The 24,159-nt window shown below is 44.9% G+C and overlaps 1 protein-coding gene across 1 annotated transcript in view; it reads right to left on the bottom strand.

Moving 5' to 3' along the window:
• Positions 1 to 24,159, bottom strand: part of CSMD2 (CUB and Sushi multiple domains 2) — a 667,647-nt gene that overhangs the window by 547,494 nt on the left and 95,994 nt on the right. The window lies entirely within an intron of this gene.

The following is a 24,159-nucleotide window of genomic DNA, read 5'->3' as shown; positions in this document are numbered from 1 at the left end:
TAAGCCAACTTTTTCACTCTCCTCCTTTACTTTCATCAAGAGGCTCTTTAGTTCTTCTTCACTTTCTGCCATAAGGATGGTGTCATCTGCATATCTGAGGTTATTGATATTTCTCTCGGCAATCTTGATTCCAGCTTGTGTTTCTTCCAGCCTAGTGTTTCTCATGATGTACTCTGCATAGAAGTTAAATAAGCAGGTTGACAATATACAGCCTTGACGTACTCCTTTTCCTATTTGGAACCAGTCTGTTGTTCCATGTCCCGTTCTAACTGTTGCTTCCTGACCTGCATACAGGTTTCTCAAGAGACAGGTCAGATGGTCTGGTATTCCCATCTCTTTCAGAATTGTCCACAGTTTATTGTGATCCACACAGTCAAAGGCTTTGGCATAGTCAATAAAGCAGAAATAGATGTTTTTCTGGAACTCTCTTGCTTTTTCAATGATCCAGCGGATATTGGCAATTTGATCTCTGGTTCCTCTGCCTTTTCTAAAACCAGCTTGAACATCTGGAAGTTCACGGTTCACATATTGCTGAAGCCTGGCTTGGAGAATTTTGAGCATTACTTTACTAGCATGTGAGATGAGTGCAATTGTGTGGTAGTTTGAACATTCTTTGGCAATGCCTTTCTTTGGGAACGGAACGAAAACTGACCTTTTCCAGTCCTGTGGCCACTGCTGAGTTTTCCAAATTTGCTGGCATATTGAGTGCTGCACTTTCACAGCATCACCTTTGAGGATTTGAATTAGCTCAACTGGAATTCCATCACCTCCACTAGCTTTGTTCGTAGTGATGCTTTCTAAGGCCCACTTGACTTCACATTCCAGGATGTCTGGCTCTAGGTGAGTGATCACACCATCGTGATTATCTGGGTCATGAAGATCCTTTTTGTACAGTTCTTCTGTGTATTCTTGCCACCTCTTCTTAATATCTTCTGCTTCTGTTAGGTCCATACCATTTCTGTCCTTTATCGAGCCTATCTTTGCATGAAATGTTCCTTTAGTATCTCTAATTTTCTTGAAGAGATCTCTAGTTTTTCCCATTCTGTTGCTTTCCTCTATTTCTTTGCATTGATCGCTGAGGAAGGCTTTCTTATCTCTCCTTGCTATTCTTTGGAACTCTGCATTCAGATGGGAATATCTTTCCTTTTCTCCTTTGCTTTTTGCTCCTCTTCTCTTCCCAGCTATCTGTAAGGCCTCCTCAGACAGCCATTTTGGTTTTTTGCATTTCTTTTCCATGGGGATGGTCTTGATCCCTGTCTCCTGTACAATGTCACGAACCTCTGTCCATAGTTCATCAGGCACTCTGTCTGTCAGACCTAGTCCCTTAAATCTATTTGTCACATCTACTGTATACTCATAAATAAGGGATTTGATCTAGATAATACCTGAATGGACTAGTGGTTTTCCCTACTTTCTTCAATTTAAGTCTGAATTTGCAATAAGGAGTTCATGATCTGAGCCACAGTCAGCTCCCGGTCTTGTTTTTGCTGCCTGTATAGAGCTTCTCCATCTTTGGCTGCAAAGAATATAATCAATCTGATTTCGGTGTTGACCATCTGGTGATGTCCACATGTACATGCAGAAGTATGTATAACTAAATCACTTCCTGTACACCTGAACCTAACACAACACTGCGAATCAATTATTCAGTTCAGTTCAGTTCAGTCGCTCAGTCATGTCCAACTCCTTGTGACCCCATGAACTGCAGGACACCAGGCTTCCCTGTCCATCATCAACTCCCAGAGTTTACTCAGACTCATGTTCATTGAGTTGGTGATGCCATCCAACCATCTCATCCTCTGTTGTCCCCTTCTCCTCCCGCCTTCAATCATTCCCAGCATTAGGGTCTTTTCCAGTGAGTCAGTTCTTCATATCAGGTGGCCAAAGGATTGGAGTTTCATCTTCAACATCAGTCCTTCTAATGAATATTCAGGACTGATTTCTTTTAGTATGGACTGGTTGGATCTCCTTGCAGTCCAAGGGACTCTCAAGAGTCTTCTCCAACACCACAGATCAAAAGCATCAATTCTTCGGCACTCAGCTTTCTTTATAGTCCAACTCTCACATCCATACATGACTACTGGAAAAACCATAGCCTTGACTAGACGGACTTTTGTTGGCAAAGTAATGTCTCTGCTTTTTAATATGCTGTCTAGGTTGGTCATAACTTTTCTTCCAAGGACCAAGCATCTTTTAATTTCATGGCAGCAGTCACCATCTGCAGTCATTTTGGAGCCCCAAAATAATAAAGTCTCTCACTGTTTCCACTGCTTCCCCCTGTATTTGCCATGAAGTGATGGGACCAGATGCCATGATCTTAGTTTTCTTAATGTTGAGTTTTAAGCCAGCTTTTTCACTCTCCTCTTTCACTTTCATCAAGAGGTTCTTTAGTTCTTCTTAGCTTTCTGCCATAAGGGTGGTGTCATCTGCATATCTGAGGTTATTGATATTTCTCCCGGCAATCTTGATTCCAGCTTGTGCTTCATCCAGCCCAGCATTTCTCATGATGTACTCTGCATAGAAGTTAAATAAGCAGGGTGACAATATACAGCCTTGACGTACTCCTTTCCCCATTTGGAACCAGTCTGTTGTTTCATGTCCAGTTCTAACTGTTGCTTCCTGACCTGCATACAGATTTCTCAAGAGGCAGGTCAGGTGGTCTGGTATTCCCATCTCTTTCAGAATTTTCCACAGTTTATTGTGATCCACCCAGTCAAAGGCTTTGAGATAGTCATTCCAATATAGAATTAAAAAAAAAAAAAACTTTCATAAAACTAATGGTAGAAGGAAACTTTCTGACTTGATAATGAGCATCTCCAAAAATCCTATAGCTAACATCACACTTAATGGTGAAAGACTGAATGTTTTTCTCCTAAGACTGAGAACCAGGCAAGGATCTAACAATCCAATTGGAAAATTGGCAAAAGACACAAAAAGACATTTCACTAAGAGAAGATACATGGATGGGAAATAAGCACATGAAAAACGTTCAACATCATTAGCCATTAGGGAAAGGGAAATTAAGACCATGATGAGATATTACTATACACCATGAGAACAAATAAAAATAAGAACAGTGACCACACCAAAGGTTAACAATGATGCAGAGCAACTGGATCTTTCATACATTGCTGGTAGAATGCAAAATGGTGCTAGTATTCTGGAAAACAGACAATTTCTGCCATCCAACCATCTCATCCTCTGTGTGTAGTAAAAATACTACACATATACTAGTCATACAACTCAGCAATCACAACCCTGGGCTTTTATCCCAGAGAAATGAAAACGGGTATCTACACGAAAACCTGCATATGATTTATTCAGAGCAGCTTTGCTTGTTTGTTTTTGTAATAGACCCCAACTGAAAACAAACAAAAATTGTCCCATAAAGTGAAAGTGAAGTCATTCAGTTGTGTCCAACTCTGCAACCCCATGGATTGTAGCCTGCCAGGCTCTTCCATCCATAGGATTTTCCAGGCAAGAATACTGGAGTGGGTTGCAATTTCCTTCTCCAGGGAATCTTCCCAAACCAGGGATCGAACCCAGGTCTTCTGCACTGCAGGCAGACTTTACCACCTGAGCTACCAGGGAAGCCCAAAAATGTCTTGTAATAGGTAAATAATTAAACCAGCTGCAGTACATCCATGCCATAGAATACTTGTTGTTGTTCAGTCTCTCAGTCATGTCCAACTCTTTGTGACCCCATGGACCGCAGCATGCCAGGCTTCCCTGTCCCTCACTATCTCCTGGAGTTTGCCCAAGTTCATGTCCACTGAATCAGTGATGCTATCAAACCATGGAATACTACCCACTGATAAAAACAAATGGACAATTGATACATATGACTGGGATGGATCTCCGGGGCATTATGCTTAGTGAAAAAAGAAGAGCTTATCTCAAAAGATTGTGTAGCAGATGATTCCATTTATATCAACATAACATTTTGGAAATGACAACATTAAAGATATGGAAAATGAATGAGTGGTTGACAGGGCTTAGGGATGGGGAGTGGGGTGGTCATAAAGGAGTAGCACGAGGGAGATCTTTGTGGCAACAATTCTGCATCTTGATTGCACTGGTGGTGACATGAATCCACACATGATAAAATGACACACAAGTACGCACACACATTGCACCAACATCTGTTTCCCAGTTTTGATATTGTACTACCCACACATTGGATGTACCCATTGGGAGAACGTGGGTGAACGGTCCATGGAACATCTCTGTATCATCTTTGCAACTTCCTGTGACTCTATAATTACCTCAAAATTAAAAGTTTATAAAAACCAGATATGTAGCTCACATTATATTTTTATTGGCCAGTCTACTTGGTTTGAACCTTGACCTGCTCCTTGGTCCTCGATGGGATCCTCCCTTTAGCTACCTCCTGTTCATTCCAACCCCTACATTGTCCTTGCCCACCCCTGACCACCAGCAAACACACACACCTGCACCCCTGGCTGGGTCCTTGCTGGAAATGGGCTGACCACCAGAACCACAGCCCCTCAGCCCCCCAGGCCCCCACTCTCTTGTTCATTGGCTTCCCATGTACTTGCCCATGCACCTTCCTCACCCCCAGATGTTCACATATGATGTTGCCAGACTGCTGCTCTCAAAGGACCCTGCTATCAAAACACCAAAATATCCCCGAAGAGGTCAGACCTCTGTCTGGATCTGACCCTCAGGCCTCATCTCAGTTGGCCCTCTTTATCTCTACCTCCAAGTGGGCCCAGTTCACAGCACCTGCAACTTGCCTCTCACCCATGGGCACCAGAATTATGCCTTCAGGGGCTCTTCCCAGACACTCGAAGACATTCAGCTTCATGGAGAAATCTCACACCTCACCACGGCTTCTCCCCTGAAGTTGTCTCTGGAAATGGTATCCTCCCCACCGAGCAGAACTTGTTGATTTTATTCCCCTAGCTTGTTCCATGTTTTTGAGCTGCCGTTAAAGATTCCTAGACCCTAGTTTCTTAGTACTATATTGACACAAGCTGTGGAGAGCTAATGTACACTGTCAACAAATAATTACAGTTTTATCACTTGCAATATATGGAATTGCAGCTTTCTAGGCATTTTCTCTAATCAGATATTTACCACTGTTCCGCTCTTTCCCAGGCGTGGGAGATAAATTCTAAGATGGAGAGTTCCTCAGTGGCACTAAAGCTGGAGGGGGCGGGAACTCAAGTCTCCCCACCTGGAGACTTGAATCATCATGCCTCTGCCCCACTGCCTGCTTTTCCCTCACCCACTTCTTATCACTGAATCGATTTCAGACAAGCTGATGACCCTGTTAGTCAGGAGGAGTTATCACATTGCATGTCGGAATAAGCAAATAAAACTTTCAGACTTGCGCATCTTTCACCTGACAAGCCTAAATACTATATTGAAAGGAGTGAGGTATTGTTCAATAGTGCAATCCAGACTTATTAGAGAAATGGGGTAAAATGATGGTAAGAAGGGCAACAGGCTCCTATTGCTGTTGATTATCTTCTTGTTGACTATCAAATGTGCAGAGAACAGCTTTTGCAAACAGGTGGCATGGCCATAGATGTAAACTAATACTCTTCTTTCACTTTATCAAGGCTTCTTGTCTTTTTCACTTCTTCATGAACCTTCTCTGGGTTTTTTACTCCCTGCTCAGAGGAACCCAGAGTCTTGGAGACTGGTGACACCATGACCCCAAGTTTCTCACTGTCACAGTTCAGAATCCATCAATGGCTTCCAACTGTCCTTACAACTAAGACTTCCATAAGGAGGTCCACAAAGCCTGCATCACTCAGCCCCTGCCCTATATCCTGACTGGCTCCAGTCCCTCCAGTCTACTTTGGTCAAGGGAACAGGCAGCAGTACCCAGAGGGCAGGCAATAAGGGGTACATTTCCTGTGGAGAACTTGAAAACAACAAAAGCAGACTTGAAAAACCCATTTACTATCACCATGAGTCTGCACTCCTATGTCAGTGATACAATCCTTTTCCACACCTCTCTGCCGCCCTCCTCCCTGATACACTGCTGGCTTCAATCCCATCAAATTGGCCAACGTATCATCTTTAGGGCCTTTGCACATGTTATTTCCTTTAGAACACTTTCTCACATCCCCTCCACCTATTTGCCTGATTAACCCCTTCTCGTTATTCGAGTCTCATCACAAATGTCAACACTATTTTCAGAAAGGTATGCTCTTTATCTCCCAGACTAGTCTATCTATTTTGCATTCTTGAAGGTCCCCGTGGAGGTCACTGCTGCTCTTCATATATCTCCAGCTTTCCTTCCAGACACTAGTGGAATGGCCCTCCCCGCTGTTGCTGAGCTCATGATTGGCCACGGCACTGGCTTTGCCAAAGATGCATGGGTAGCAGCAAAGTGTGCTGTTTCATGGAAGGAGTCTCGAGGAACCTGGGTTCCTTTGGCCAAGTTTCCCTTCCTTTTTCCCCTGCTGCAATGAACTTGGGTCCCAATCAGCCAGGGTCTCTGAGTGACTCCCCAAGCAGGGAGCCCCTGCAAATTTTTTTTGCGTGCATTGGTTTGGCCAAAAAGTTCATTCCAATTTTGCCATAAGAGCTTGTGGAAGGAATGAACTTTTGGGCCAACCCAACAGAATAGCAAGAAAGAAACTTTTAGTGAGTTAAGCCTTTGATATTTCAGGGTTGTTTGTTACCCTCAATGTTTCAAAATGTAGATTTTTATTACTGTTCAGATATGGTGAGGGCAACAAATGAGGAGGCAATTGTCACTGAAAAGTTAGTTTGTTACAGTTACCGAAGTTGGGGGAGGAAGCCTGCCTTGCAACACAGGGACACACCAGGAAGTGCCAGGGTGGGTGGGGATATAGAAGGGACAGGAGAAAATCCTGAGCAAGGGCCTTAATTGAGGTTTTCCTGGGGGAAGGAATTGGTGAGGCAGGGTAAGCAGGTGGCTGCCCTTAGTCTGACACATGACTCTGGGGTGATTAGTACAGGGGACAGTGACTTAACAAGTGAGAACCTAGTAAAGGACATGGGTGGGCTCTGGATTGGTTGATTTGCATATAAAAGGCTCACTCCCAGAAGAATAGTTCTCTACATCTTAGAATTAGCTAACCCCAAGAGGGGCCACTTCTCTTGGGTCAGCAAAGCCCAAATGTCAAAGTATCAAAAATATAGAAGATATTTGTATTATATGTGTGATTAATACACATAGCTATACATGGTCCATCCTATTACCTTTTTATTTTCTTTGCTAGCATTCATCACAGTTCCAGGACTTCTCAGGTGGTGTAGTTGGTAAAGAATCCACCTGCCATTGCAGGAGATGCAAGAGACATGGGTTCGATCTGTGGGTCAGGAAGATTCCCTGGATTAGGAAATGGCAACCCATTCCAGTATTCTTGCCTGGAAAATTCCATGAAGAGAGGAGCCCGGTGGGCTACAGTCCATGGGGTCGCAAACAGTCAGACACCACTGAGCGCACACACAGCACCCAGCACAGTGCTGTTATTAAAAAACAGTTCCTAAGTAGATGTTCAGCAAGGTAAATGTTTTTTTCTTATTTTTGTGATTATTCTGTTCAGATCTCCATGAAAACAGTGGCTACGTTTGCTTTGTCCATCCATGTCCAATTCCCTCCATGTTTATTTTTGAATGAGTGAATGGAGGGTTATCTGTCATTGCCAGGGGCAGCCACATGGTGCCACAGTTCATCCTGATGCTGCCAGGATGGACAACAGGATGGGGAGACCATAGGACATAGTTAAGAAACACTTACTGACTTTGGTGACCTCCCTATATATCCACAAAACGGAGTGAGATACAAGGAAAAAGCAGCCTGTTCTGAACACCTTCAGGAAGAAGAGAGGCTTTTAAAGGGGCTATCAGTAAGGGACAAAGGAAAGTACAGGGAGGTGGAGAGGAAGCCATGAGCCTGGTGGGAAGGTGAGACTGCCCCCGGCTTGGACCCACACCCTCTGCACTCTGTGGAGGCTGAGGAGGGGTAGATCTTCAGAAGGGAATGGCTCCATGGGGTACTGAGCAAGGCTGGACTGCCCACCAAAGGGCTGGTACTCCCCTACCCAAGTCAGCACGGATTCAGCTGAAGGGTGCTGTCCACCTGCAAGAAGCTCTGAGGCCTTGAGCAGATCAGAAGCGGCCAGTATGGCCTGAAGACCAGGGGGCCCTTGTGGAATATTGGGATCTGTGCATGACTTTGGGGTAACCCCAACATGGGCTTAAATGGAACACTTCACTTTCCTGAGTGGGGACTCCAGGTCATTTTTTTTTTTAATGCAATGATATGACACTTCTTTCACCCAAGGGAAGCATTTGCATATTCCTTTCTGTAGAAACAAATGATAGTCTTCTAACTCCAGAAGGTGGTACCCATGTTTGAGAAGCCCAAGGCTCTTAGCTAACTGACTACCAACTACTTAGGCTAGAGCCTTTGGGCTCTGAAATGCAAAGGTTGGAATAAGACCACAAAGGGAACTGTCAGGTGATGAACAGTTGAAGGAAGTGGGTGTGAAAAGTGAAAGAGAACTGGTCAGAATGAGAATAGTCTTCAAATCCTGGAAAGGCCATGCCCAACACATCATGTCCTCATGAAATGATGAGCCAGAACCAGGACCACCAGGACAGAGGCTCGGGGGCAGGGGCAACTTGGGTCCACAGACAGAAAAACGTGGGCAATCACATACACTTGGGGAGGGAATGGGATGCCTCTTGAGGTCAATCCAATTTTAATTTCTCAGTTTCTTACTGAGTGCCAACGGGTCTCAGATGCTGAACATCAGAGGCGGGTCAGAGCCGTAGGCCAAGCTCACCAGGACATGGCTTTGCTTCTACTGGTCAGAGGACCCATGGGAAAGATCAGAATGAAATTCTTATCCTCACAAACTCCAGTCTAAAGCCTTGGAATCCATTATTACAGAGAAGTGACTCCATTACTGGAGCATGTGTAAATCCTTATTCCCAAAGTCTAGAGAAACAGGTCAATCCTAAAGGAAATCAACCCTGAATATTTATTAGAAGGACTGATGCTGAAGCTGAAGCTTCAATACTTTGGCCACCTGATGCGAAGAGCTGACTCATTGAAAAAGACCCTGGTGCTGGGAAATATTGAGGACAGGAAGAGAAGGGGGCAATAGAGGATGAGATGCTGGGATGGCATCATCAACTCAAAGGACATGAGTCTGAGCAAACTCTGGGAGATAGTGAAGGACAGGGAAGCCTGGCGTGCTGCAGACCACAGGGTCACAAAGAATTGGGAAATGACTTAACAACTGAATAACAACATGAGAAACAGGAGGATGGGAGAGATGGAAGAGTAAGAATTTGTGCATTTGTCTTCCAGGCACATGATGGCCTTCTGACAATAGGGGACAATACAAGGAGTTGCCCCTGATGCGTGCTGCTGTGGCTGAACCTCTAAACCTCGAGTGAAACCAGAGATCTTGTCAGCTCCAAGGGCATGATGACTGAGAGTGACAGAGACAGACCATCCCTTGGGTGATGCAGCTCAAGGCTTTGCCTTTGTAATTCTCGGTCTGCATCCACACTGGCCTTTACACTTCCCTCAAATGTGCCCCAGGGCCTTTGCATGTACTGCCCCTAGGGCTGTGAGCACTGTTCTCCTCCTGAGCCACTCAGGACACCACCACCTGACCTACCCATCTCCCACTAACTGCTGGGGTCTCTGTTTGAATGTTATTTCCTCTAGGAAAGAGTTTTGGAACTTCTGATAAATGTTCTCCAAGAACAGAGTACTTCTTTATAATACGCATTCCAATCATAGTGAATTGATTTTCTTATTGTATTACTGGAGATGTATCTGTCTTTCCTTCTTGATAGGAAATCCCTTCCTAACTTCTCTGCATTACTAGCACTGCTACTGCTGCTGCTGCTGCTAAGTCGCTTCAGTTGTGTCTGACTCTGTGCGACCACATAGACGGCAGCCCACCAGGCTCCCCCATCCCTGGGATTCTCCAGGCAAGAACACTGGAGTGGGTTGCCATTTCCTTCTCCAATGCATGAAAGTGAAAAGTGAAAGTGAAGTCGCTCAGTCGTGTCCGACTCTTTGCGACCCTGTGGACTGCAGCCCACCAGGCTCCTCCATCCGTGGGATTTTCCAGGCAAGAGTACTGGAGTAGGTTGCCATTACTAGCACAAATAAGGTGAAATATGCCCCGCCCAAATTCATATGTTGAAAATTAACTACCTGCAGGTAACATGATGGCATTAGTTTGTGGGGCCTTTGGGGGGTAATTAGGAATCAAAGAGGTTGGAAGGGTGGACCCCTCTTGAATGGAATTAGTGCCCTTATTGGAGTCACGAGAAAGCCTGCTTCCTCTCTATGCTCTCCATCCACCACATGAGGATACATTGAGAAGGTGGCATTCTGTAACCCAGGAGAGGGTTCCTCATTGGAGGATCTGTTGTGCTGGCAGCACCCAAGCATGGGAAATAAATCTCTGTTGTTTATAAGCCACCCAGTCTAAGGAGTTTTTGTTCTAGTAACCTGAGGTGATTAAGACAAATATGTAAAGAATGAATGAATGAATAACCATCAGAGAGTAGACAGAAAAGGCTTGACTATTGTCCTGTGAAAGGCCAATCTACAAGGTTGGCCCTTGGCTGGGGCCTTGGAACATGGATTTCAGGAGGGTCCCCATCTTTCCCAGAACTGATAAGAGTGTCCTAAACTATCTGTACAAACATTGTGGTTTCTACTGAACACCCATTTTCCCTCTGAATCTGGAACTTTGGCACATGCCAGGCAGAGGGTGCCCATGCAATCAGCCCCCAATTAAAACTCTGGGCACTGAGTCTCCAATTGAGCTTCAGTCTGTGTGTTTTCACTAGGGGAGGACTCTTGGAAGCTTGTGCCTGGTTTCTCCCTCCAGCCTTCATCCCATGAACAATTTTCCTTTGGTGTTTTGCTCTGTATCCTTTCACCATAATAAATCATAGTCAGGAGTGTGACTATATGCTGAGTCCTCTGAGCCGTCCTAGTCAAGCATTGAACCTAAGCTAAAAGAAGCGGTCTTGGGGACCCCCAACACAGGGAGTGATGAATGAACACAACCCAATTCTCCTGCAAAGTACAAATACTAGATTATTCTCCAAGGGATATTCCAGGTATTCAGTGGTTAAATAGAAATGGGAAATGCAGGGTTAAACAAAGTGAAGCAAGAATTTTTCAGAAAATACAAAAAAAAAAAAAAATAAGGTGTTTATGGGGGCTTTTAATAAGCTAATAGCAAACTTCCAAGGCAGGAACAGATTATATAACAGTTGCCCAATACATTTGATCATAAACCCTTTCATTCTTTTTTCTTAAAGAATTAATTTGAATTCTTTTTTAAATTAATTTAGCTACATCGGGTCTTAGTTGCAGCATGCAGGATCATATTTGCATCATGTGGGATCTTTCTGATGCCACACACCGACTTTCTAGTTGTGCTCAGTAATTGTGCGGGTGATCCATGCACGTCTCTTTCTTGCAATCTTAAAGAGCCCAACTAATATAGAATTATCGAGGAATAAACAGTAAAGTAGCAAATTGGGCCTTTATTAAGTGGCTCTCATTTAAGGCACTTAGCACATCAAACAATGATATTTTTAAAAAGACATGGCAATTGACCTTGGGAATAAAAGAGTAAACGTAAGCAACATTTGTCACACTGACAGGCTTGGCAAACAGTGTTTTGATTTGCCAGCAGCCCTACTCCAGACAGCAGCCACTAGTTAGATACATAAACCATTAAGCTAAAAACAGAACTATCATTACTGGCATCATCTAGTAATTTTCAGGTAATTGATGGACATTAGTCATAATCATAATACACAGACACACACAGACACCCCTACAGAAACATGTTCTCACTGATACCTTCTATTTGCATTTCATCAAGAGATCCTAAAACTAGGAAACTTGGAAAAATTGAGCCTTCTCTGGTTTTAAGTATATGTGTGTGCTAAGTGGCTTCAGTCATTTCCAACTCTTTGTAGACCCTATGGACTGTAGCCCTACAAGCTCCTCTGTCCATGGTATTCTCCAGGCAAGACTACTGAAGTGGGTTGCTGTGCCCTCCTCCAGGGGATCTTCCCAACCCAGGGATCACACCTGTGTCTCTTATGTCTCCTGCATTGGCTGGCAGGTTCTTTACCACTAGTGCTACCTGGGAAGCCCATATACATATATATGTATATGTACATACAAACACACATTTTTTTCTCAGATTATCCTGTAGTTTGGGATTCCATGAAGCCTTCTGGGATATGATATGCCCAAAGCAGCAGGTCACAGAGATCATGCTGCTGATATACTGGATATAACAGCACTGACTCTCCTGGTCTCAGAAGCCCTGAAACCCACAGTAACCAAAATACTGTAGAGATGGTTCTTGTGCTGCCAAGATCTGGGGATATTTGTAGTAAACTCCCATTTCTGGGAGTGACCCAGCAGTAGTCAGATAGCTGTTGAAAAAGCCTAGCTTAAGTCTAAAGGATCTTCTCTCAAGTGTTTCAGTCTCTCCAGAGAACATCCGCTGGCTGTACAAACCTCTGTTTTCAGCTGTCCATGTCCATTTATTTTTGGAGGCCAGAATATCTGTTTTAAGTACATGGCTGGGTGGGAACAATGCTAGGCTTCTACATCTTCATATATACTTTCTAGCAGGCATGCAGGCTGTAGAAGCAAGGTCTGGAGTCTTAACAGGCCCTCCTGCTGAGGTCTAAAATTAGGGGACCAGCACGCTATATTGGAAATGCAAATCCTCTCAATACAAATACTCGGTCAACACCCAAGAGTATTTCCCATAGGATTGTAGCTTCTGGTTCTGCAGCAGGGAATTCTGGGTATTCTCTTCTAGCTCTCTCCCAACAGTTGCCCAGCACAATCCATGGATTACTATCCGGTGTTATATTAATAGGTTTGCCTGAGACATGTGCAAATAATTTTGGGAAATGCTACACTCAAAGCAGCATCATAGTGTGCCAAGGTACCCTGGGGTGCTGCAGGGAATTTATAAGCACACTGAGGGATATTTTAAATTTTCCAGGGACACTTTGATACTCAGTATCTGTTGGACACACAAAGGATTAGCTCAAAGTAGTTACAGTTTCAACATGAAGCTACATTCCATTAAATGATATCATTTCTTTGCAGACAGGTGTTTGATGGTTGCTGTGACAGAAAGTAGGTGCCGTATGACAAACAGTATGGAATAGGGTGAGCTAGTGTCCAATCTTTATTTTCTTAATTTATTTGGCTGCACCCGGTCTTAGTTGTAGCACGTGGGATCTAGTTCCCTGACCAGAGATCGAATCTGGGTTCCCTGCAGTGGGACCATACAGTCTTAACCGCTGGACCACCAGACAAGTCCTGATAGTGTCCAATCTGAAGTCAAGGTTTGAGAAGCTGTGTAGAGCCCAACAAGTACACACATTCCATTAATTACTTGCAGTTTTTTAAGGATGAAATAAAAGTATGATTTTTTCTTTCAATTTATAGTGATTATTTTTCAAAGAGCTACAGAGTTGTTAGGGTGTAAGTACTTATTAAGCTAGTCAGACCTTACTACTTAATAGATGGAGCTGATAAGTATTTCTTCTACCCATGGAGCACAATGGAAAAATTACTGAAGCATTTAATGGCTCCTCAAACTAAGAAATGTTGGGATGCTGAGCATTACTATATTAAAGGCTCTGAGAAGTCCTGCAGCAAAAAAAATAGAGTTGGAGCCCCACACTTCTCAGTCTAGCACACCCAAGAACGGCCTTCTTTACAACATCAGCTTAGGAAATCTAGGTGGATATTACCTGAGATTATGATCCTATAAGTTCAAAAGAGAGACCAGAGTTTGACTTATTTCCACCATTAACATTGAAAAAGTATTTCTCCTCAATCATTCATTTAACAAACATTCATTGTGTGCCCGATTACATATCATGTACTATGCTTGGTTCTGAGGATAGAAATTTATAAGACCTGGCCCTGGCCCTCAAGCATTCACATTAATTTATCTGGAAATTCAACCACTCCCATCACCTTCATTACAGTCATCCATCTTGTGTATGGATGGGCATATATGCCTCTTGCCCCATTATTGCAAGAACCTCCTAACTGGTCTCCCCATTTCCCCCTTGTCCTCCTACAGATCATTCTCAACAGAGCAGCCAGCATGATTAAATCCAATCATGTCCCTTCTCTGCTTAGAATTCTAAAAGTGCCCTAGTTTCACAACAACCTAAAAGCCCTAGGCAGTCCTCTGCTACCACTACCCACTCCCACTCCATTACTTCTCTCTCTGTCTCCAGCTCGTCTCCCTCTGCTCAGTCGCTCCGGCCTAATGGGTCCTCACTGTTTCTCAAACACACTTGGCAAAGTTTCTGCCTCAGGGCCTTTGAACGTGTTGCTCCTGCAACTTTCCCCAGCTATCCCATCTCTTCCCCCAACGTGTCCAAGGTTGGTTCCCTCATCTTTTTCAGGTTTTTGTTCACTTTTACACTGAGGTTTTCAGTGAACACGCCATTTAAAACTGCAACCCTCCCCACCACCACTTCCTGGTTTCTGATCTCTCACCTGCATTTTCTCCATAACATGAATCACCATCTGACACATATTTGATGAATCCTTGTTTATTAAGTCCATCTTTCCACAACAGCATGTGAATTCCATGATGGCAGGGATTTTTATTCATTGGATTCTCTGGACTATACCCAGCATTAGAGAACAGCACTGTGTACTCAATAGGAGTTAATAACTAAGTTTATTATTGCCAAAGACACAATGATAATGCAACACTTAAGTGCCAAGGGATTGTGACACCACCAGCCTGAGCTGATGGAAAAGATAAATTATTAGCCAATCATCCAAAGGACATGGATGGTAGTGAGAGGACAGGAAGGTCATTTGAAGCAAAGAGGATGGCATGAGCAGAGGAAAAGATAACACCCAACTTCATGCATAATTTATGAAATTGTTCTCCAACCAGTGCCAGAACAAATGGAGACAACCAGCTGTTCCTCTTTCACATCTTTGCCATGACTGCTTAATTACAAGTCTCCCCGAGAGAAGGGGTTTTTCTGGAGGCTGCTCAGGTGCAGACTTTATCTGCTTCTATGGGATGCTGGAAAACATTGACCTAGTTTGATCCTCCACAGCAGAGGCTGAAACATCCAACTTCCGGAGGTGGGTCAGGAGGGCATGGTGGGGTGGATATGGGGAGGGGGCTTTGAGGAAGAGGGGCCATCGTATTCCAGAAGACTGCTGCCTCTGTAGCTACCTCCCCCAAATCGGGCCAGGGACATCCTCTCTTTGGGAAGGGGAGGCATTCTCTTTCCATCAAGGCTGCCCTCAAAGTCTGAATGCCCTCAAGGGGCTCCATGGAGCAACTGGGATCTACCTAGGGCCTGAGATAGCACCATCTGAGAACGGGCATTATCCGGAAGCACCATGCATTTCTTCTTCCTTGCACACCAGGGAGACGCAAACAATGGCTATACAAATACAAGTGATCAGCCAAAGTGTCTCTCCCTGGAGATTCTCCATCCTGGGGAATTGTGCCTGCCTAGCCTCTGGTGGGTGCTGAGGCCACCTTGGGAAGAAAGCAGGCAGGGTCTTTGTGAGCTCTGGGTGCGTTGAGATGCTGAAAGTATCTGCAAGAGGGTGGGAAGGCTGCACTGAGGGAATGGAGTGGCCCACCTGACCTGCTCCTGCACCACCATGCCCTCCGGCTGGCCACCAAAGCCAGCTCTGGGCATGGCACTCGGTCTGAAGGGTTGGGATCTCCACATTATAGACAGAACTTCCAGGGCGCCACACCCGTGCCAGGAATGACAACTATCATCATCACCAGCTGCTGCACACCCCCCTCCAGCAGGTGAGGGATAAGAAGCCGAGGAGCTCAGACCCTATCCATCGCTGTGACTGACCTGGGCACTAAGGCCCCTTGGACATGGTGGAAGGCAGGGCCAGGGGCAGGCCACAGAGCCATGTCTGCTGTTTTCCCATGATCCAGGTAACCAGGTGCACAGAAGCCTCCAGAACCATGGCCTTTGAGAGGCAGTGCACCAATTCCCTTCTGAGCAGAAGGAGTGACAGGGCCTCTGCTCAGGCTGGGTCCCCAGGCCAGGCTGGACTGGGAAACAAGGCAAGCAGGGCCCACAGCTGTGCAATGTGAAGGCCAGGTCATAGGTGATGGGTGATGGTGGTAGTGAACAGTGGAGGATCAACCTGAATTATCACATCCAAACAAGACAGAGATGTGTAGTTTATAGTAAAAAGCCCTTCCCTGCATCCTCACCTGGGGAGACCTGACAGGAAGTAGCCACAGGGGCAGTGAGCTTGGTCACCCGGGATTTTTTTTGCAGGGGGTTTGGGGCTCTGCCAGTGTCTGTATGATTCTCCAACTCTATCTGGTTTCCAGGGCTACCCTGGGGCACAGCTCCTAGGGGTGCCATTCATATGACACTCCACAGCCCTGGATGCAGAACTGCTTCCTTATCCCTGAATTCTGTCTCCTTATCTGGAGCATTAGACTTGGTCAACTGGCAGCTGGAACTTGGAACTAGGTTTTACCCCCCTGGATGCCATCTTTTTGGTCATCTTTGGTGCCACACTTTGCAAAGTGGAGATTGATCCAGAGAAATCCCTTAGTCCCCAAGATCCTGCCCAAGTCTATGGAGAGTGAGAGGATACACAGGAAGACGTGGGAACCTGGAGACAGCAGCAGGGTTTAAGGGACTGACACGTGAAAGTGATGGAGGTACCACGTCCACTGAGAGGCTCCCGTTGGCCTCACCTCCCATGGGATCATACCTTGTCATCATCCTTCACTCGTCATTCAATCTGTTTTCTCATACGCCTCAACGGCTTCTTGATATGTATTTATTTGTTAATTTCCTACCTTCCTCTGCTTGAATATAAGTTAGAGTAGGACTTTGTCCATCTTGGTTAACTTTGTGTGTTCAGGGCCCAGCACAGTGCCTGGCACACAGTAGATGCTCAGTAAACACGTGCAAAATGGAACAAACAGGTGAGGAGTGGGTAGTGTCAGAGAAGCTAGAAAAAGTAAGTGTCTCAGGACAATGAGGTGAATGGCAGCAAACACTTTTGACAGGTCTGGTGAGGGAGGGTCAGAGGGTTGAAGGACATGGCAAATAGTGCCGTGGTGGCTTTTGCCAGAGCACTATGGTGGAGTGGTCAGACTGAAACTGGGTTACAGTGGGGAAGCCATTACTAGGAAGGAAGTGGAGATGCTGAGCCTAGACAGCTCTCTCAAGAAGAGGGATTGAAAGGAAGAAAGCTATTTTTAAACAAGAACTATTTTTTTTACCCCCTAATCATAAGATGCTCATTTCTACCTTCCTCTCCTGCCCATCCCTTCCTGTGGCTCCTCTCAGGACACACACCATTAATCATCTCTCATTACTTTATTTTTTAATAGAATAAGCAAGTTCATGAGCCTTTGTTTCAGCCTAATAGTCATTCTCTTGGCAGGATAATAATTGATACCTTAAGTGACCTCATTAATCAGCAGGGACAATTAGAACAATGTAAGGGGAAGACGAGTTGCCGTGTCGCCTGCCTAGGAAAGATGGAGAGGTCCCCACTATCTCTAGGTCAGAACGGGACACCTCCATGGGTGACTAACTCCCCATTAGTCTACCTTCCTGGGTCCCTCCGAGCAAAGCAGAAACAAGAAATCACCAAGGAAGGTACACGGAGGCTCGCAATGGGTCCCTTTCATTGCTGGGCTCTGCCATCCTTGAAATCCTCTTCCGTCTTTCTTCCTTGGGGAAAACAGGTCTGCTCTGCTCTAGAGATTTCCAAAAAGGTCAATGAAAAATAAATCCTTCATAGATTAACTTCTAAAAACGTGGCAAGAAAGCATGCCATTTCAAGGCAACCTCTGATGAACTTTTTGATCCAGTGGTATTCTCTCTCCAAGAGCATGCTCACTACCTTCATTCCCGTCTCAAAAGAGTTACCAGTTGGGAGAATTAGGAAAATGTGACAGGTATGGAGCACCCAGGTTTCAATGAGGTATAAACGCACAAGAAGAGGAAAGGTGGGCTAGACAGAACCACAATACCGGCTCAACGACCCTGCTCAGATGTCAACTGGGAACAAGGCTTTACAGCAGAGCCCTAGCCTCAGTCCTCTCATGTCCACCATGGCTTTCGAATAAAGACATTATTTTGGAATAATTCGAGGTTTATAGAAAAGTTGCAAAGATAGTACAGAGGGTTCTTGTATACCTTTCCTCCAATATCTTCTAACGCTGACATTGTCCATATCCATGGAATTGGCCAAAATGAAGAGCTGAACAATGGCATTTCACTCCAAATTACACCAGTGTTTCCACTTCTTCTGTTCCAAGATCCAATCCATGATACTACACTGCATTTAGCACCATCGTTTTCAAAAAAATATTTATTTGGCTGTGTTGGGTCTTAGTTGTGGCCTAAGCAGTCTTCACCGTGTCATGCGGGACCTTTCCTTGCAGTACACAGGCTGTCTAGTTGTGGCATCTGGACTCTGGAGCCCATGGGCTCAGTAGTTGTAGCGCAGGGCTTAGCTGCCCTGCAGCACATAGGATTTTAGTTCCCCAGCACAGGGGTTGGACCTGAGTAACCTGCATCGCAAAGCGGATTCTTAACCACTGGGCCACCAGGGATGTCCTTAGTACCATCATTTTTAATGTGCTGGATGGGAACATAGATGGTACCCTGGTCAATTTATGACTGGTATGACGGAAACCCAAATCCGAAAGGTCCCCACAGGCTTAATTTAGAAGACTTGAAGATAGGCAAATTTTTGTCCTTGGGTCCAGACCCAAACTGTAAAAGTAGTTGCCAAACATTCCTTGAGCTCATTCCACACTCTGATTGTGTGCCCTGGTGCCAGGAAAGCTTATGAGACTTTGGGAAACTTCTGCAGGGCTAGAGTGTCCGTGGGACGAGAGTCAAGATTCTGGTCTATCCAGGTGGGTTGCTTACTTCCTAACTGCTTTTTTGTTTCTAAATCCTTTTTATTTTTTTTTCCATCAGAATGGATAGTTTTAACATACCTCTCTCAGTAGTTGATAGGTCAAGCAGACAAAAAAAAAAAATCTGTAAGGACAATGGAATTAACAAGCTTGATTGGACATATATAACCCTAAAAATTAATAAATAACAAAAGGGAAATTTTAAGTTAATGTAAGATATATGTAAGAGAGAGACATTATCTCTAACTTCCAGCATTGTCTGCTGTAGAAAAATCTTTTAAAAGATTATCCTTTAAATGATCATCCATGCCTTGCTTACAAGATGTGAAGAAATCCAAAAGACTCCTAGAGAATCCTCTCCCAACAGTGATCCTACTGAAAGATGGCAGTTTCAGGTTGTTTTAAAGTCACAGCATCAAATATAATGTACATTGCCAGCCACAATCTTTCCCAGCATCAGGGTCTTTTCCAATGAGTCAGCTCTTTGCATCAGGTGGCCAAAGTATTGGAGCTTCAGCTTCAACATCAAGCCTTACAATGATATTCAGGGTTATTTCCTTTAGGATTGACTGGTTTGGTCTCCTTGTTGTCCAAGGGACTCTAAAGAATCTTTTCCAGCACCACAATTCGAAAGCATCAATTCTTTGGCACTCAGCCTTCTTTATGGTCTGACTTTCACATCCGTACATGGCTACTGGAAAAAACCATAGTCCAAAAACTAGACAGACCTTTGTTGGTAAAGTGATGTCTCTGTTTTTTAATATGCTGTCTAGGTTTGTCACAGCTTTTCTTCCAAGGAACAAGCATCTTTTAATTTCATGGCTGTAGTCACTGTCTACAGTGATTTTGGAGCCCAGGAGAATAAGTATGCCACTGTTTCCACTTTTCCCCATCTATTTTCCATGAAGTGATGGGACCAGATGCCATGATCTTAGTTTTTTGCATATTGAGCTTTAAGCTAGCTTTTACACTCTCCTCTTTCACCCTCATCAAGAGGCGTTTTAGTTCCTTTTCACTTTCTACTACTAGAGTTGTATCTAATGGAATCTGAGATTTTAGAACTGTATGCAAAATATTTTCTTATGCCCTAGACCACTGAACATCCAAAATATTTATTTAGATGCAGATTCCTGAGTCTTCATGGGAATTAGCTCCTATGTTGCTCCAAATAAGGGATTTTTCAGAAATTTTTCTCCCAAACTGGGTGTGAGTTTCAGTACTCAAATCTGGTTCCTTATTTGGAAAGCTGTGTGGCATGTCTCTTCGCTGTAGTCATATGCATAACATACGGGAACTAAAACCTGTGTCTGAACTGTAGCTCTCTAAGCAGGAAAACTAAATTCCAACCTCAAGACCCCTGGTTAAAAGGGGAAATTAACTAATGATATCTGTTAAAAATGAAGCTTTATAAATTGCTAATCCAGTTCCTGGGTGATTGCCTCAAGTTCTACATGAAAATCTTCTAATCTTCCAATTTATAGTAGAAACATCTTGTTTCTAAACTGTCTTCATGTACCCCTTTACTTTTAAAAATTTTATTACAAGAATATTTCTAGGAGGGAATATTAGTATCTCCATTTTACATATAAAGAACAATGAATTATCAAATTATAAACTGATAAGAAGAGTCACATGTTAAAGTCTTCTCCAATGTGAGAAAGGGAAACATTCCTTAGATGATAGGAAGAAAATTTTTTTGTTCTTTTATTTTTTTAAATTATTTTTTACAGTGTTGTGTTGGTTTCTGCCATACAACAATGCAAATCAGCCATAATTATACATATATCACCTCCCTTCTAAATCATTTTTTTAAAAGTAAGAATCTTTCAGTAATATAAGAAAGGCCAGAGAAGAATATAATGTAATGAGCACTCTTATGTTCAACACCCACTAAGGAAATGAAGCATGGCAAATACAGTCAGAGCCCCGGGGAGCTCTCTCCCCACTTGGCATGGCAAAAGGACCCTCCATAATCTAATTTCTGCCTCTTCTCCCCATCAGTCACCAGTACCCACCTTGAACAACAATAACAATAAACAAGCAAAAAAAACAACTCACTCCTGCGCTCCAGCCATATAGAATACAACCATGGTGGACACACTCTGGTCCCTTTAAACCCACTGTTTCCTCTGCCTGGACTCTTCCCACAGATTCATCCCCTGCCATCTTCCAATTCCAACTTCTCCTTTAAGACCGGACTCAAGCGGCACCTCCTTAGTCGTGCCTTCCTGATTCCTCTAGGTGCTCCGCCTCTAAACTCTCCTTGCTCTGGACACACCTCTCCAAACTGCATTGACTTGTCTATTTCCTGTATGTTTCTATTTCCACCTCCCCAAGGTTAGAGCCCATGTCTAATTCACCTCTAGATCCCAACATGCAAGGCCTGAAATAAAGAGGTACTCAGGGAATATCCAAAAGCCTGCAATTTAGTGTGATGATTAAACTGGGGCTTCCCCAGTGGTTCAGCAGTAAAGAATCCACCTGCAATGCAGGAGCTGCAGGAGACAAGGGTTCAATCCCTGGGTTAGGATTCCCTGAAGGAGGACATGGCAACCCACTCCAGTATTCTTGCCTGGAGAATCCCACGGACAGAAGAGCCTGGCGGGCTATAGTCCCCAGGGTCGTAAAGAGTCGGACACAACTGAAGTGACTCGGCACACACGCATGATTAAGAAACTAGTCTCTAAAGTAAGCAGTGCTCTTGGCTCTGCTACTTCCTAGCTGTGTGACCATCATCAGGTTCCTTAACATCTCTGTGCCTCTTTTTCCCCTTTGTCAGATAAAGATTAATAATAGTATCACCCCTATAGAGTGTTAAGATGACTCAACGAAATCACACCCATAGATTGTTGAGATGACTCAATGAGTTAATACAGGTAAAATGTTTAGAATGGTGCTTGGCACACTGTAAGTGCTCAATCAGTTCAGTTCAGTCGCTCAGTCGTGTCCGACTCTTTGTGACCCCATGGACCGCAGTATGCCAGGCCTCCCTGTCCATCACGAACTCCTAGAGTTTACTCAGACTCATGTCCACCGAGTCAGTGATGCCATCCAACCATCTCATCCTCTCGTCCCCTTCTCCTCCTGCCTTCAATCTTGCCCAGCATCAGGGTCGTTTCAAATGAGTCAGTTCTTCTCATCAGGTGGCCAAAGTATTGGAGTTTCAGCTTCAACATCAGTCCTTCCAATGAATATTCAGGACTCGTTTCCTTTAGGATGGACCGGTTGGATCTCCTTGCTGTCCAAGGGACTCTCAAGAGTCTTCTCCAATACCACAGTTCAAAAGTGCCCGATAGCTATTACTATAATCATTTCTATCAAAGTTTTCAGCACCTGGTAGCTGTAATCACCCAAGCTGGATTTTCCACAAAAGCAAGACCTGCGTTAAGGGTTCAAGTGTGAGTGAGTTGATCCCAGGAAGCACAGTGAAGGAGAAGGGACGTGAGCTGGAAAGGAAATGCACCCCCTAAAGGGGTCCTAGTCACACAAGGTGCCATGGCGAATCCCGCTGGGGGGTGCTGGGAGCAGGTATAGAACAGGCAATGTCAAATAGTCACACTTGAAGGGAGAGAAAGCTGGGTATTGACCAGCCACCTTCCTTTGCTAGTTGTTGGTTGCTCCTAGGGACACGGGTTCTAATCGGTGAGCTATGGTCAGGGCATCTGCTGGGTCTGCTGCATCTCCTCCACTCCCATTGGATACTTGAGGGGTTGATCTGTGTGGAGGGTGGGGGTTAAATGCCCAACAGGACTTCTGATTGTGCCCCTGGCTGCCTGCCTTCCTGCTCTGCTCTGGTCTTTGGGGTGCCACTGGCCCCCTGCCCGTCTCTCCCCTTGACTCCATCCTGCCTACACCTTTCCAAGGGCTGTCACTGCAGAAATGCAACAGCATTGAAAACCACCAGATTAACTGCCCAGCAAGCCAGGCCATCCTCAGCACCAGGCTGATGACTAGCAGAAAACATCCCTTCTCCCTCTCCTGAACCCCGAATCCCTGGGCTTCCCTCGCCAGTCTCATTCTGACATTTTTTTTTCTGCAGCTTTAGTAGCAGCAGCTCCTGGCACTCAGACAGGACCCATAGCAACACGTACAGCCCATTATGGTGATTTGTGGCCAGGTCCCCACCCCCTCCCAGCAGGTGGCTCAGAGGCTGGGCCTGAGAGAGGTGGGCTGAGACAGGATCCAGCTGCCCACCCCTGCCCTCCACCCCCTCCACCACCTCCTCTCTGGCTGCCAGCTTCCTGTGACTCCCTTTCACAGCCCCCTCTCTTGTTTGTCCCTGGTGCCTGCTAATTAGGCTGTGTTTATCAAACCATGGGCTCTGGCTCTGATCACCCGCACTCTGCTTACCGTAGATTTTCCTACGAGGACTGCAGAGATTGTAAAAACAACAACCCACCTTGTCTCTCTGGCTTATTTACTAACTTGGCCATAAATAATCAGGATGATTTGCATATTACTACTTGGCTTTTTATAGCATCACACATCTGAGCACCGGCAGGCAAGCTGGGGGCTGGGGAGAGGAGGGGAGCAGTGCTCTAGACTGGCAGTGACATTGGCCAAGAAGCTTTGGACATCCTCCTTTAATCTTGACTGTCCGACTGTCTGGCAGGCCTGGCTTCTCCTGGCCTGAAAGCAGAGGGAGACCCAGTGTGAGAGTGGGAGGGGGGTAAACCAGGCAGAGCCACTTGATCAGGGGCAGAGGTGGGCACAGCAAAAATTGGGAAGTGAAAATTCTGAGAGGCCCCTTTGCAAAGGATGGCCTTTGTGCTGAGGGCAGAAAGGCCCCCTCCCCAGGACCCTCCATCCCACAGGAGCTGGTGCAAGCCCAGCACTTGCACACTTGAATCAGACCCCGGCTCTGTCATTTACTCCCTGTGTGACCTAAGGCAGGTCACTTCCCCCCTCTGATCCTCATTTCCTCACCTGCAGAACAGAAAGAATGATGGAGCCCTCCTCGGAAGAGCTTTGTGATGACTCAGTGAGTTAATATAGGGAAAGTGCTTAGCACGATGCTGGCAGCGAGTAAGTGGTCGATATGACGATGATAATGATATAAAAACAAATCCTCTACGTTCCTTCAGCCATCGAACACAATTTATGGAGAAAAATAAACCAAGATGTACTCTCAGGAAGGAGAAAGAATTAACTGTCAGGCCACAGTCTGCAAGGCTGTGGATCAAGATGG

This window comes from Giraffa tippelskirchi, chromosome 5, assembly GCF_054371585.1.
Source record: "Giraffa tippelskirchi isolate mGirTip1 chromosome 5, T2T-mGirTip1v1.2.pri, whole genome shotgun sequence".
Classification (NCBI taxonomy): domain Eukaryota; kingdom Metazoa; phylum Chordata; class Mammalia; order Artiodactyla; family Giraffidae; genus Giraffa; species Giraffa tippelskirchi.
The sequence above is the reverse complement of the archived record's forward strand: the minus strand, read 5'-3'. Positions and strand labels throughout refer to the sequence as shown.